The 14,107-nt window shown below is 36.7% G+C and overlaps 1 protein-coding gene across 3 annotated transcripts in view; it reads left to right on the top strand.

The window, feature by feature from the left end:
• The window catches only part of ARHGAP32 (Rho GTPase activating protein 32), a 291,479-nt gene that overhangs the window by 29,762 nt on the left and 247,610 nt on the right, over nt 1-14,107 (top strand). Inside the window, exon 1 of one of the 3 annotated variants that reach the window (XM_077894163.1) lies at nt 5,627-5,662. The exons of the other annotated variants lie outside the window; for them this stretch is intronic. The gene's annotated coding sequence lies outside the window, so the exon portion shown is untranslated. Of the gene's footprint in view, nt 1-5,626; nt 5,663-14,107 lie in introns of those variants that run through there. 3 annotated transcript variants of the gene reach the window in all.

Genomic DNA, 14,107 nt, shown 5'->3' with positions numbered 1-14,107 from the left:
GAAGTTTGTTTATCTTTTGGTAATTAAAAAAAAGATTAAAATTGAAATATGAAAGGAAAACAATCTGGACATCTTGTGAATTGCTAGATTAAAAAAATATATATACACTGTATTCAATATTGGTAAGCACATTAAGTTCTCCTCATAGTTGGGGCAGATTTCAGATTGCCTCTCTAATATCCATTTCTCCCCTTTGCCTTCCTAATAGGATGCACGTTTTGTTACAAACAGAAGTATGCCTATCTTAAATATTTCTTAGTGTCTCATTCAGCTGGAGTAGCCATGTGACAAACTCCTCGTCAGTGAGGGGGTAGGCAGAGATGTCTGAAGTTTTTGGGAAGCCCTTCTACCCATTTCTTTTCTTCTTGCCTGGAAATTATACATGATGCCTGAAGCTGATCCAGTATTCTAGAGACTTTCAGAGAAAAGCTGAGAGATTTACAGAGATCTTAGCCCATATTTTCTTCAGCTGCCAGACCATCAGCAAGCGCCTTTTTCAGAACTTCCATTTCATGAGAAGAGTAAGCCCCTACCTCGCTTAAGTCACTGTAATTTGGACTTCCTGTTACACACATCAGAATATTATTCCTAACTGATAAAATAATTTATATGCCCATTATGATGTATTTTCAGGAGATTTGGAATCTTCTGGTAATAATTTAACAAGGGATTTATCTGACTTCAAATCCAGAAGATCCTAGGATTTGGGGGATTATTTCTGTCTTTTAGATTTGATTGGACCAGCTGGATAACCAGCTGGATGGATAGTGGTTACTGCTGGAGGTTTGAAGGACATGCAAGGAAGTATTCAAACTAGTTTAGCATTTCCCGCTGTCATTTTATCCTCTTTCATTTCAAATCTCTGGCTTCATCTGGGCCCATAATCTATGTTCAAACTATTAGAGCTCCTTCTGAATGAAGGGGATTCTGGAAGATACAGCACAATTAGGGTTGTCTGGATTGGTTAACGAGAGAATCTGACCGATGACCTGATCTCCCTCTGTATCAAGATGAATTGTGGAGATTGTCCTTCCACACCCTCCTTTATAAAACTTACTCATGTGTGATATACATACCGGGGAGGGGCGCCTGGGGGGCTCAGTGGTTGAGCATCTGCCTTTGGCTCAGGTCGTGATCTTGGGGTCCTGGGATTGAGTCCTGCATTGGGTTCCCCACAGGGAGCCTGCTTCTCCCTCCGCCTGTGTGTCTGCCTCTCTCGGTGTCTCTCATGAATAAATAAAATCTTTAAAAAGAAATATACATACAGGGGAGAGTACACAGATCATACACATATAGGTCTGTGACTTCGCAAACAAATGTGTTACCAGCATCTGATCAAGTAAACAAAGAAGTTCCTCTATTGCCCTTGAGGATTATGACTCTCCAGGCTTCTAACAGTATAGATTAGTTTTTGCCTGTATTTGTGTGTCATGTACATGGAATCATGCAGAATGTACTCTAGTGTCTGGCATCTCTTATCAGCATTCTCTGTGAGATTTATCCACATTGTTACTTATAATTATAGATCATTCATTCTCATTGCTTTTAGCAATTCCATTGTGTGCCTGACTATTCCAACTTATTTATCTCATTACTCTTGCTGAGCATTTGGGTTGTTTCCAGTTTTGACTATTAAGACTACTGCTGCTAAGAGCATTTCTAATACGTATTGTTTGGTAAACATATGTAAGTATTCTGTTGGGTATATACCTTGGGATGGAATTGCTGGATCATAGGGTATCAGCAGTGTACGAGCGTTTTAGCTTCTTTATGTTTTCACCCGTATTGGATATTGTCAGTGTTGTTAACTGAGTCATTCTGGTGGGTGTATATTCTGTGAAGTACCTGTTTAAGTCTTTTGCTCATTTTTATGCTGCGTTGTATGTCTTTTCTTATTGTTTGTGGGACTCCTTTTTTTTGTATCCTGGATACTAATCCTTTCATACTTGTGAATATCTTATCCTCTTCTCTGAGTTAGTCTTATACCCTTAAGTCTCTTTTGAGTATAGGTCTTCATATGATTCAGTTTGTCATCTTTTCCTTTATGGTTAGTGCTTTTTTGGCTACTGTTAAAGAATATCTTCATTTACTGTTAGTATCACAAAGCTGATGATCTCTATTTTCTTTTATAAAAGCTTTATTGTTTACCTTTTTTATTTAGATCTACCCTGATTTTTGTGTAGAATATGGGGAAAGCGGAGGGGGGGAGGTCACAGTACATTTTTTTCCATGCAGGGATTTAGTCGAATCAGCACTATTGATGAAAAAGATTATCTTTCCCCCCCGGACCACATGGTCAGCCTTGTCATAATCAGGTAATCAAATATGTGTGGATTTTTTCTGGACTCTTGTATTCTGTTCTATTAGTTTTTCTTCCTTTTTGTGAATATCATACTGTCTTAATTAGTATAATTTTATAGCAGGGTTTGTTAACTTTAGTGTTAAGTTCTCCAGTTTTGTTCTTTTAAGATGGCCTTAGCTGACCCTTGGTGATTGTCAACTGATTAGGTGAAGTTAATGTTCATTTTGTATGCCTTCTAACTTCTACTGTATATACATCTTTCAACCAACTGACTGAAATACTGGCTTATCTACTTAGCTATCAGGAGAACCCAGTCAGAACCTCTAACCTCTTAATGGATTTTCAGATTTGTTGAGTAAACAGAAAATAATTTCTTGGTGCACACATAATGCATCACATTTGAAATCAGTGCTCACTTTTACCATAAATCACTGCAGTGTGCGGTAATCAAATATTTAGTTCAAATGTGTGTATTTAATTGCTCTGATGCTTAATTTTCTCATTTGTAAGTAATCAGCAGTTTTGTTTATCATGACCAGCTCTGTAGATGCCATGTTTAGGAATTAGTTTGCTTCAAAAAGATGAAACAGGACTAGTGAAATAAAAATAAGACGAATCCATCTGGAAGAATGAATCATCTGTGCATGACATTTAAAGGCAATGATCTTTGTTAGTAATATGATATTGTCAGTTGGAAGAAATTTCTCCTCAATATCCTGCCTTCTTTTCCCCTTCCATTTCATGTTGATTCAGTTGGGGGAAATCACAAGGTTTTAAAGTAAAATAGTAATTACTTTTCTTCTGAGTTGATCATTGATAATTTCACTTATTTTCTTTGGAAAATAGAGAAGAGGAAGGAGGAAGAGAAGTTGGGAACATTCTGGATATAGTAACTATGTGTTCCGAATTCCCATATGATACATGTCATCATGCAGAATATGTCATTTAAAGCTGAGACTATAGGGACGCCTGGGTGGCTCAGCGATTGAGCATCTGCCTTTGGCTCAGGGCCTGATCCTGGAGTCCGGGGATTGAGTCCCACATCAGACTCCCTGCAGGGAGCCTGCTTCTCCCTCTTCCTGTGTCTCTGCCTCTCTGTGTGTCTCAAGAATGAATAAATAAAATCTTCAAAAAAATAAATAAAACTGAGACTGTGTTGGGAGGTTGAAAATACATGATCATTACAATAACTTTGGGAACTTTTTTCTAGTTTTTAGAATAGGGACCAAATGATCAAAGATCTATATGCATTTGGGCTGTGTTTCTTTTCCTCTTTTAATTAATAAAGTAATGAGTTACAAGGGTTTATATTTGATTCAGAAATTGGAACTGACTGTGAGTAGGCATATAAGGCTCTGATCATATCCATTTTAATACTTATTATTTTTAAGGATTTTATTTATTTATTCATGAGAGACACAGAGAGGGAGAGAGGCAGAGACACAGGCAGAGGGAGCAGGCTCCCTGCAGGGAGCCCAATGTGGGACTCAATCCCAGGACCCCAGGATCACATCCTGAGCTGAAGGCAGATGCTCAATCACTGAACCACCCAGGTGCTCACAACTATTTTAACTATAAAAGAAATAATATATGGGATGCCTGGGTGGCTCAGTGGTTGAGTGTCTGCCTTCGGCTCAGGGCCTGACCCCGGGGTCCTGGGATTGAGTCCCACATCAGGAGCCCTATAGGGAACCTGCTTCTTCCTCTGCCTGTGTCTCTGTTTCTCATGAATAAATAAAATCTCAAAAAAACCCCACAAAAAACAAAAAAACAAAAAACAAAGCAAGGTAATGAGCATGGAGAGGAATGGATCTTTACCAGACAAAGTTTAGATGATTACTCCTTAGGCATCTAAGAGGACAAGCGTTAGGTAGGTTTGGTGCCCCATCCTTTCCCTGTTCTCATTATTTTCCTCTCCACTAACTTCCAAGATCTTCCCTCTGCCTTCTTAACTTGCTCTCCGACTCTTCAGTCTCTCCTCAAAGGACACTTGAGCTTATTTTATTTGTATAGTTCTACTTTTACACCTTTTAAACCAATGCCAAATTTGTCTGCCTCTCTCCATCTCCACAACTAATACTACAGTTCTGAGAGATACTCTTTCTCTTCCAATTATTGTAGCAGCTTCCTCATTCCTCTCTCTACCTCTTCCATTGCAGTTCATTCTTCTCCATTTTGAAGCTGGAATAATTTTACTGAGATGCCCATGGGGAAATTCAGGGAGCTTCCCTTGGTGATATTCCCTGGTTGGGTTCAGGGTTTGGCCCAGAGAAAGGCTTAAAGCATGCCGGGTAAAGAAAGTAGCATTTACAAAGGCTTTAATGTTTTAAACCATGGCAGCATTGTTTCATCAAGGAGACTGCCTCCAAGAAAGACTGCAGTTCTTTTAAACCTAATAGTCATTTACCTCCAGGCATGCTGGCAGAGTCAGTCATATTACTTTATAGTGGTGTATTCTTGCTTTAATTCAAATACAAGTATGCTCTTTTTTTTTTTTTTTTTTTTTTTTTTAAAGTAGGCTCCACACCCAGCATGGAGCCCAACATGGGACTTTAACTCATGACCCTGGGATCAAGATTTGAGCTGAGATCAAGAGTCAGATGTTAACCGACTGAGCCACTCAGGCACCCCAAATACAAACATGCTTAAATCTTGTTTCTCTTACACAGTTGAATTTGGAAGACTTGTTCTGCCGTTGATACCTAATGACTGGTTCCTATTAACACTTTCCTGGAGTATTTCACTTACTCTGTTGCTTTTTTTTTGGTGGTGGGGGGTTTACTAGAAATAACTAGTTTGTAATGGTGATCAGTATTTTGCCCAGTTCAGCAAATATTTTTGATGAGTTGGAATTTCTTGTTGAGGACCGAAGTTGCCAACTAAACTCTTAATTGAAAGCACTGTATTAGTACAGGCAGCATCCTGCAAGCAGTACAGTTAGTCAGGGACTGTTTAACTGACCACTGTTGCTTCTCAACCAGTTTTTTGACAGTACATCTCAGTGGGGTTTGTTGCTTTATTCCGTTGATAATCAGAGACTGGATATGGCTATGGCTAAGAGTAATGCTGTTAGGGTCGAAATAGACTGATTAGTGTTAAGGGATGGTAAAAATGTTAAAGATCGTAAAAATATACCATGCATATAAAGTTAATGTTAGTTTAGCATTGGTCTCTTTTCTCTCTTTTCTGTAATGGTGACAATACAAGGGTGAGGCATGTAATCACACTGGAATGTTTGTGGGAAAGCTCCTTTGTTGTCTTTTTTCTTTTTTTTTTTTTTTTTAAGTAGGCTCCATGACCAACGGGCTTGAACTCCACCCTGAGATCAAGATTCCCATGCTCTACGACTGAGCCATACAGGTGCTCCTATCCTTTGTTGTTTTAAACTTTCAATATTTTCTACTCTACTTCTTAGATAATATTTTAGTTACAAATATGTGGCATTCATGTATTATAGATATGTTTCAATAAGATTATTAGAAATATTTCTTTTTTTAAAAAAACTTTTTAAAAGATTTGTTTTACAGAGAGACTGGGGGAGGGGCAGAGGGGAAAGGGAGAGAGAGTATCTCAAACAGACTCCATGCTGAGTGCAGAGCCCAGCGTGGGGCTCGATCTTACAACTCAAAAGTTGTGATCTGAGCCAAATCCAAGAGTCAGTAGCTCAGCCAACTGAGACACTCAGGTGTCCTAAGATTATTAGATTTATTTCTGTCAGATATGTAACAAATACATAATCTTAAAATGTAGTTGGATTTAAACATTGAGCTTAAGCAAATTAGATGTCATTATCTGTGCTTTCCTGAATATATTTCATGTGTTCATATATTCCACTTATTTTTAAAAGTTTACTGTTTTATGCCATGTGGTTTTTACATTCAGAGGCACATTTTCTTCTTAGTGAAACCGTTCCAAGATTTTGTGTTGTAGGCTGATGGAAAAATGACTCATTTAACAGAATTGTATTCGACAGTCAGGACTATTGGAGCACATCATATTTCATTAAGGGAAAGATGCTTGAGAAAAGGAGTCTGTTAACCAGATACAAGTATTGGTGTCTTTGCTAACTTCATTATCTTATCACCATCAGCTTTGGAGTTACTTAGTAGTGGGTGCCTCATCAAGATAGGGTCAACTTACTTTCTTGTCTACTGTGGTAGAATCTTCACCAATATCTAAGAAATCACAACTTGCTGGTTTAAAGGGTTTTTCTTTAAGGATTTTTTTTTTTTTTTGACAGAGGGAGAGAGAGAGAGAGCACAAGCAGGGGGAGCAGCAGAGGGGAGGGAGAAGCAGGCTCCCCACTGAGTAGAGAGCCCTGTAACAACTTGCTAGTTTAAATAATAATGTATTTTCTGGATCTAAGCCAAATTTGAGGTTAGATTTTAGCATTTAGTATGACTTCTTAACATCTGTTTCTTGAATAAATGACTTTTTAAAAGGCGAAAATAATGTAATGGAATTCATACAGTGAAATGGTGTGATTTTTTCTGAGGGGCATTTTAGGAATGTGTATCAGGAGTCTTGAAATGTTACTTTTGGCCTAGTAATTCCACTTTTAGAATCTTGAAAGTAATGTAACATGTACAAAAAGATTTAACCAAAGATACTCAGTGTAGTATTATGTCTAATGGTGAAAATTTAATAAATCATAATGTCCAACAAAAAAAATAATTATGATGTATCCATATAGAGGAATGTTACCTATTTATAAAGTTTATTTCTGAAGATTATTTAATAAGAAGAGAAAACCATGATATAAAAGTGAGAGGAAGAACTCTGCAACAAGTTGAGCTGTATTAGATAATAGCAAGTAAAACATAAATTAGACCTTATATATACAGACCTGGAAAGATCATCAAACCACATTAAATGCAAAAAAGCAAGTTGTAGTATAACGCACACACAGAAAAAAGTAAGATATTTATAAAAATGCATTAAATGAATCATATTTAAGGCAGCCTGCGTGGCTCAGCGGTTTTGCACTGCCTTCAGCCCAGGGTGTGATCCTGGAGCCCCGGGATCGAGTCCCATGTTGGGTTTCCTGCATGGAGCCTACTTCTCCCTCTGCCTGTGTTTCTGGCTCTCTCTGTGTCTCTCATGAACAAATAAAATCTTAAAAAAAATGAATCATTTTTATATTCATATATAGACATGCGAAGGCATAGAAAAAAGGTCTGGCTTGTCAAATTATTAATGGCAGTGACTGCAATTGGAGACAGGAAAAGGTGTGCTTTGACTCCTACTTGAATTTTAACAATTAGAGAATATTTGTATATTAATTGTAACTTAAAGTAAAGAATTAAAAAGCCCTGAAACTTAAGATTCTATTTGTAAAGAAAAAGATTCTCTAAAATATAAGCAGAGATTATCTCTGGAAGATAGTTCACATAGTTCTTAACCTTTCTATTTGCATCTTTCTGTACTTGTAAGAATTTTGACAATGAACAGGGGTTATTTTTATAATCAGAAATAAGTAGTTAAGATTTTTTAAAAGGCTGAAATCACAGGTAATAGCAGCATAATCTTGAGTAAAAATTGCCTTGATTCACATCCTGCCTCTGCCATTGACCAACTGTGTGATCTTGGTGGGGATGGAGGTGGTGGGGGCTGCTTTATTTTTTTCACAGGATTATTTTTGAAGATTATTATTTTATTTATTTATTTATTTAGTTTTGAAGATTAAATGAGATATAAACTATATAGCTTAGTTTTATAGTGTCTGCCGTACATTTGGTGCTTACACAGGTTAATTTCCTTCTTGTTTTTCTCTTTAAGACATAATAGATAAAACTGTAAAAACAACGAAAAGATACCATAAACTATTGGCAAAAACACAAATGTATCCAAGAATTGAATAGTTGAAGAGCTTATGATATGATGGTCTTAGGAATAACTCTACTATGGGATAGAAGGTGGGAATATTCATTACAGCAAAACAAAGAGTTTTGATATTTCAGTTCTGACGATAAACAGAAGCAGGGTATGAGGCCTCAGGGTTCTGTATGAACCAGTTGTTACTCAGCAATAACGTTGTTTTCTCAGTACAGCTTATATAATTCCCCACAGGTTCAACCTGATTAGTGTTTTAAAGCTGTGTTGTAGATGAGTTTTTATTCATCTTGGCTATTGGTATTAAGAAACAAAGGTATTCAGGATTTTGGGATAAACGTCTTGTAATAGCAATTCAATATGTAAAATGAGATATCCATTAATTTTAGAGGTTATATTTCAGTGGCATAAGGTAATTAGTGAAAATAGACACCAACATAAAATTCCAAAAGCAGGTAACAGTTATATTATTCTTACACAGATTTATTAGAAGTACCATAGAAATACAGACATTTGCTTTTTTCCCATTTTTGCAGAGGAGGTTGTATCACAGGCTTGAAAAACTAACTGAAATTAAACAGCTAGTGAAGTGGCAAAGCAGAGATCTAATCCTAGATACACATGGGACTCCAGAAGTACAGCATGGCTGCCTCTAGTATTGCTGCCTCTAGATGTTTTCAGAAAAAGAAGCATTTTTAAAAAAAGGGCTAAGAGGTTTGGAGGATATCAAGTGTTTCTATTATTCCATTTGTTTCCTTTTTTAGTCACATTGCTCAAATGAATACGTTTGATATCATTTATGGCTATATTTTTTCTTACAGTCTTTCTCTTGAATTGCAGCCCTTCAAAAATGCCACATATTGAAAAACAGTTTGGGATAGATTTTCATGTGGTAGAAAATGAGTATACTTTGGGAAACCACTTTGGTTGTATGACTCTGAGTCAGCAGCAGGGTCTCAGCTGGTTGTGACGAGGCCATGAGCACCACTTTTCTTGAGTCTCTACTAGTAATAAAAAAATCTCAATATCAATACCAGCCCATTGCCTTTCATAAATACATGAAATTCTTCAGCATCCATCCCTCTGAGTTCATTTCCACTTTGGTATATATGTTTTCCTTTCTTTTATGTGATCTTTTTTTCCTAAAAAGCAAGAAATGTCCTGGAACATACTGTCTTTTCAGCGAAACCTTATCCTCTTTAGCTTGTAGGTTAATCAGTGGTCACTGTTTTTTTGTGTCTCTATAGGGTCCTTATATCTTTAACTTGCCACATAGTGTCTTGACTCATTACTGGTGATCTTGGAAATTTTGTGCTGTTTTAATGAATTCTAGAATGGTTTTGTTTTGACTGTGCCTCTTATTTTATGGTACCTATTAATCTCCTTATTTAATTCAGTAAATTATTGTCATCTGTGCACTATATAATTTGTTGTAAGAGCTAATCTGAGTGGTATTGTGTTGTCCTTTTCTTTGGTTTGGTAAATGATCATGTGAGGGAGGAAGTGCACTTCAAGCTCCAGGAGGAACTCAGCTTTACCCACTATACTGTGTGTTGCACAGCACCTGGTACAAAGTAAGTGCACAGTAAAACTGAGTTTAGGAAGGTATGGCTATGCAAAGCTCTAGTAGAAAAAGCCATGGGGTTATAGTTAACTATAGCCAAAGTCATCAGTGCTATTGTTTGGGCAGGGTTTTGGGGTAGAGGAGACACAAGAAAAGGAAGAGAGGGAAAATTTAACCAGGCTTTTGGAAATCTGTGGAAAACCAAGTAATAGTGATAGTGATATGTGGAAGACTCACATTCTAGGTACTGTTCTATGAGCTTTATATGTAGCATTTGATGTAATCTGTGCAGAGTACCAACAACTACACAGCGAAGAAATAAGAAGGCAGGGAAATGTTCTGGTTAACCTAGGTAAAAGGGTGTGAGGAGTGATAGAGGTATAAAGCACCATTTATAAAGATGTTTTATATAGGAGTTGTTGAGGTACTGGTGGAACACAGTTGAATGATTTCTTCCTTACCTTCTTCTTTTTAATAATCTCCGTATCCAACGTGGGGCTTGAACTCACCACCAGGAGTCCAAGAGTCGTGTGCTCTACTGACTGGGCCAGCTAGGTGCCCCAGTAGAATGATTTTCGATTAGATTTATTAGATTTTGGTTAGAGGTAAATTAAAAAAATTTCAAATAATACTGCAATCAGAAAATGAGAGCCAAGACATAAATAAAAGTGCTTTTTGAACCTGATCCCAAGAAGTCATTCTTGGTGTAAAATACTATGAGGCAGATATTATGGAATGTTAGGCTACTATAGACTCCAGAAGAAAGTAGGTTTTCCCTAGATTTTATTATTTTTTTATTTTTATTTATTTTATTTTATTTTATATTTTTTTTTGATTTTCCCTAGATTTTAGATAGGCTGGCTAAAATAAGCTTTCAAAGCTCCTTTCAGTTGGAGTCTATGACTTGATCAGATTGGATGTAAATAATTTTGAAGGAAGATGTTTGGTTTCTTCATTTGTCTTTTATTAAACATATTTATGGTTAATTTAAAGTGAAGATAGAAAAATGATTAAAAGGAAAATTTCTGTTGACTCAGTTTAATTTTAGGAGCTATTGAGAAACTAGTCCTCTGCATTCCTTTCCCACAGATACTTCAAGTTTTCTAAGTTATTTGTAGGAAATACTTTAAAAAATGTAATTCTGTTCTGTTTTGCTCTTGCAAAGGTTTTTATTTTTCTGAAAGCATTTTCACTAGAATGCAAAAGCTGTGCTTATAAGTTTTGCAGTGTTGTAATGTGTTAAAAAATGCCCTTTAAAATAGATAGATGGAAAATTGCTATATCATACCTTTTGTATGTTGTAAAAGAAAGTCTTTTTCTTCCCTTAATGTAGGAGTGGAAAATGAAATAAATTGATATTTATAGATCTTTTTGAAGGCAGATTAGTAAAATTGGATACATTTTTCTTCTGGTGGAAATATTGTCAGAATGGTGGTTTTTTTCTCCTCCTTTGTTGCTTGTTTTTTATGAGGTCTTCTTAAAAATTTTTAAAAAATCTCATAGGTTATTTTGAAGTCATCAAACAGGAAGTGTGAGTGCTTGTGAAGACAAACCTATGAATGAATTTGATTAATCAGTTAAAAATCTTATGACTGCTGGCAACTTGCCTCATACCCAACTTTGAGTGGATAGAACTAGGTCTGTACAATATTTAAATTAAATTAAAAACTTTTAAGTTCAGTCTATTTAAATAAAACAAAAACAAATTATTCACCCCACTGCCTTCCCCTCTTGTAGACAATCTAGTCTAAGTATCTATGGGCTTGTTTTTGTTTTTGCTTTTTTTAAGATATAAGAGAGATCGTATAGTATTTACCTTTCTCTGTCTTATTTCACTTAGGATAATGCTCTCAGGGTTCATCCATGTGTCACAAATGGCAAGATTTCATTCTTTTTGATGGTTGAGTAATATTACATTGTGTGTATATCACAGTTTCTTTATCCATCCATCAAGGAACATTTATGTTCTTTCCATATCTTGGTTATTATAAATAGTGCTACAATGGATATGGAGGTGTATATATCTTTTTGAGTTAGTGTTTTTGTTTTCTTTGGATAACTACCCAAAAATAGAATTGCTGGATCATATGGTAGCTCTGTTTTTAATTTTTTGAGGTACCTCCGTACTGTTTTCCATAGTGATTGTACCAATTTACATTCCAAGGAGCAGTGCACAAGGGTTCACTTTACTCCACGTCCTTGCCAACACTTGTTATTTCTTGTCTTTTGATAGCAGAAGTTCTAACAGGTATGAGGTAATACTTCGTTATGGTTTTGATTTGCATCTCCCTAATGATTTATAATACTGAACATCTTTTTATGTACCTGTTGGCCATCTGTATGTCTTTGGAAAAATACCTATTCAGATCTTCTGCCCATTTTTTAATTGGATTGTTTGTGGTGTGGTAGTTTTTTCTTTTTTTTTCTGTTGAGCTTATTAGTTCCTTGTGTATTTTGGATTTTATTTTAACCTTTTATCAGATACATGATTTGCAATTATATTATTTACTAGGTTGCCTTTTCATTTTGTTGATAGTTTCCTTTGCTGGGCGGCAGTGAATTTTTAGTTTGATTTAGTCCCAATTGCTTATTTTTCCTTTTGCTTTTGGTGTTAGATTCAACAAATTATACCAAAACCTATGTCATGGAGCTTACTGCCTTTGTTTGCTACTAGGAGTTTTATGGTTTCAGATCTCGCACTTCAAGTTTCTAATCCATTTTGAGTTAATTTTTGTGTGTGGTGTAAAAAAGGTGTTCAGTTTCACTCTTTTGCATGTGGCTGTTCAGTTTTTCCAACACCATTTATTGAGAAGGCTGTCTTTTCCCCACTGTTTGGACTTGTTACCTTTGTCGCAAATTAGTTGGCTGTATATACATAAGGCTATTTCTGGGCTGTCTGTTCTGCTCCACTGATCTGTTTTAATTGCTATTGCTTTGTAATATAGTTAGAAATCAGGAAATGTGATACCTCCAGCTTTGTGCTTCTTTTTCAAGATTGTTTTGCCTATTTGGGATCCTTTTTGGTTCCATACAACTTCAGGATTATTTGTTCTGTTTATGTAAAGACTGCCAGAATTGCATTGAATTTATGTTATTGCCTTGAGTAGTATGGACATTTTAGTATTATTAATTCTTCTGATCCATGAGCATGGAATATCTTTCTGTGTATTTGTTGTGTCTTCCTCAATTACTTTCAGTACTGTCTTGTAGTTTTTAATATACAGGTCTTTCACTTCCTTGGTTAAATTTGTTCATAGGTGTTTAATATTTTTTTGATATGATTGTAAATGGGAGTGTTTTCCTAATTTCTCTTTCTTATAGTTCATTATTAGTGTAAAGAAATGCAACAGATTTTTGCATGTTGGTCTTTTATCCTTCAATTTTGCTGAATTAATTTATTAGTCCTAACAGTTTTTTAATGGTGTCTTTAGGATTTTCCATATATAGTGTTATGCCATCTGCACATAGTGACAGTTTTACTTCTTTCTTTCCATTTTGCATGCCTTTTATGTCTTTCCCCCCTCCAATTGCCACAGTCTTGTGCAATCCAGGAATGCAAGCCCATCAGTCCACCAGAGCCAAGCGATTAAGGGGTGTATCTTGGACATCAGCTATAAAAACTGGGCACCAGAGATATGTATGGTTCCCATCCCAGAGACAGTGTAGCTTGGGAGCGTGGTAGAGGGTGAGTGTGAACGTAGTGCCCATTCTTCCTCCAGAGTCTCTGGAAAGGATTACAATAGACCTCTAGATGTGTGTTTAATTAGAAGCCTATCCCTTAGGCCACAGTTAGGATGGTTAGGTAATAGGCCTCCTCAGAAAGACAGAGCTCCTGGATTTGTTGCCTCTTGCAGTGCCCTTGAGGTTGTACGTGTTTAAGAACTTGTTGGTTATAGTCCTGTGGGACCCATGAGCATAACCTCCACTTTCTATGAGTGGCAGGCAGTGTAGCGGTGACCCTTGAAAGCAGTCGTAAAGATTGGAGTGCTAGACAGGAGTATGAGCTCCTTTTTGGGTGATACCAAAACAGTCCCATGTGACCAGGAATGCAAGCTCCCCTGGTCTATAGAGCCAGATGATGGAGGGGCATTCCCTGGGCAGCAGCCACAGAAATCAGGTACTAGATGCATGAAAAGGTGACTTCTGGAGATACTGATGCTTAGGAGCATGGCAAAGGGTGAATGTAAAGATGGCGCTTGCTGTTCTCCATCCCCAGAGAGTGTTCCAGCAGGCTCCCAGATGTGTGCTAAATTTAATGCCTGCCCCTCAGGCTGAGCTTTTTAATGTAAGCAGGTGAGCTGCCTTCAGTCAGGACACAGACACAGTGAGGACACAGACACAATTGTCTGCCTCTGAGCTGAGCCCTGGGGCTAGGTGAGTCTGTGCCTCTGAGCATCTTAAGAACAGTT

The sequence above is a fragment of the Canis aureus genome, chromosome 3, assembly GCF_053574225.1.
Source record: "Canis aureus isolate CA01 chromosome 3, VMU_Caureus_v.1.0, whole genome shotgun sequence".
In the NCBI taxonomy this organism is placed as follows: Eukaryota; Metazoa; Chordata; class Mammalia; order Carnivora; family Canidae; genus Canis; species Canis aureus.
The sequence above is the reverse complement of the archived record's forward strand: the minus strand, read 5'-3'. Positions and strand labels throughout refer to the sequence as shown.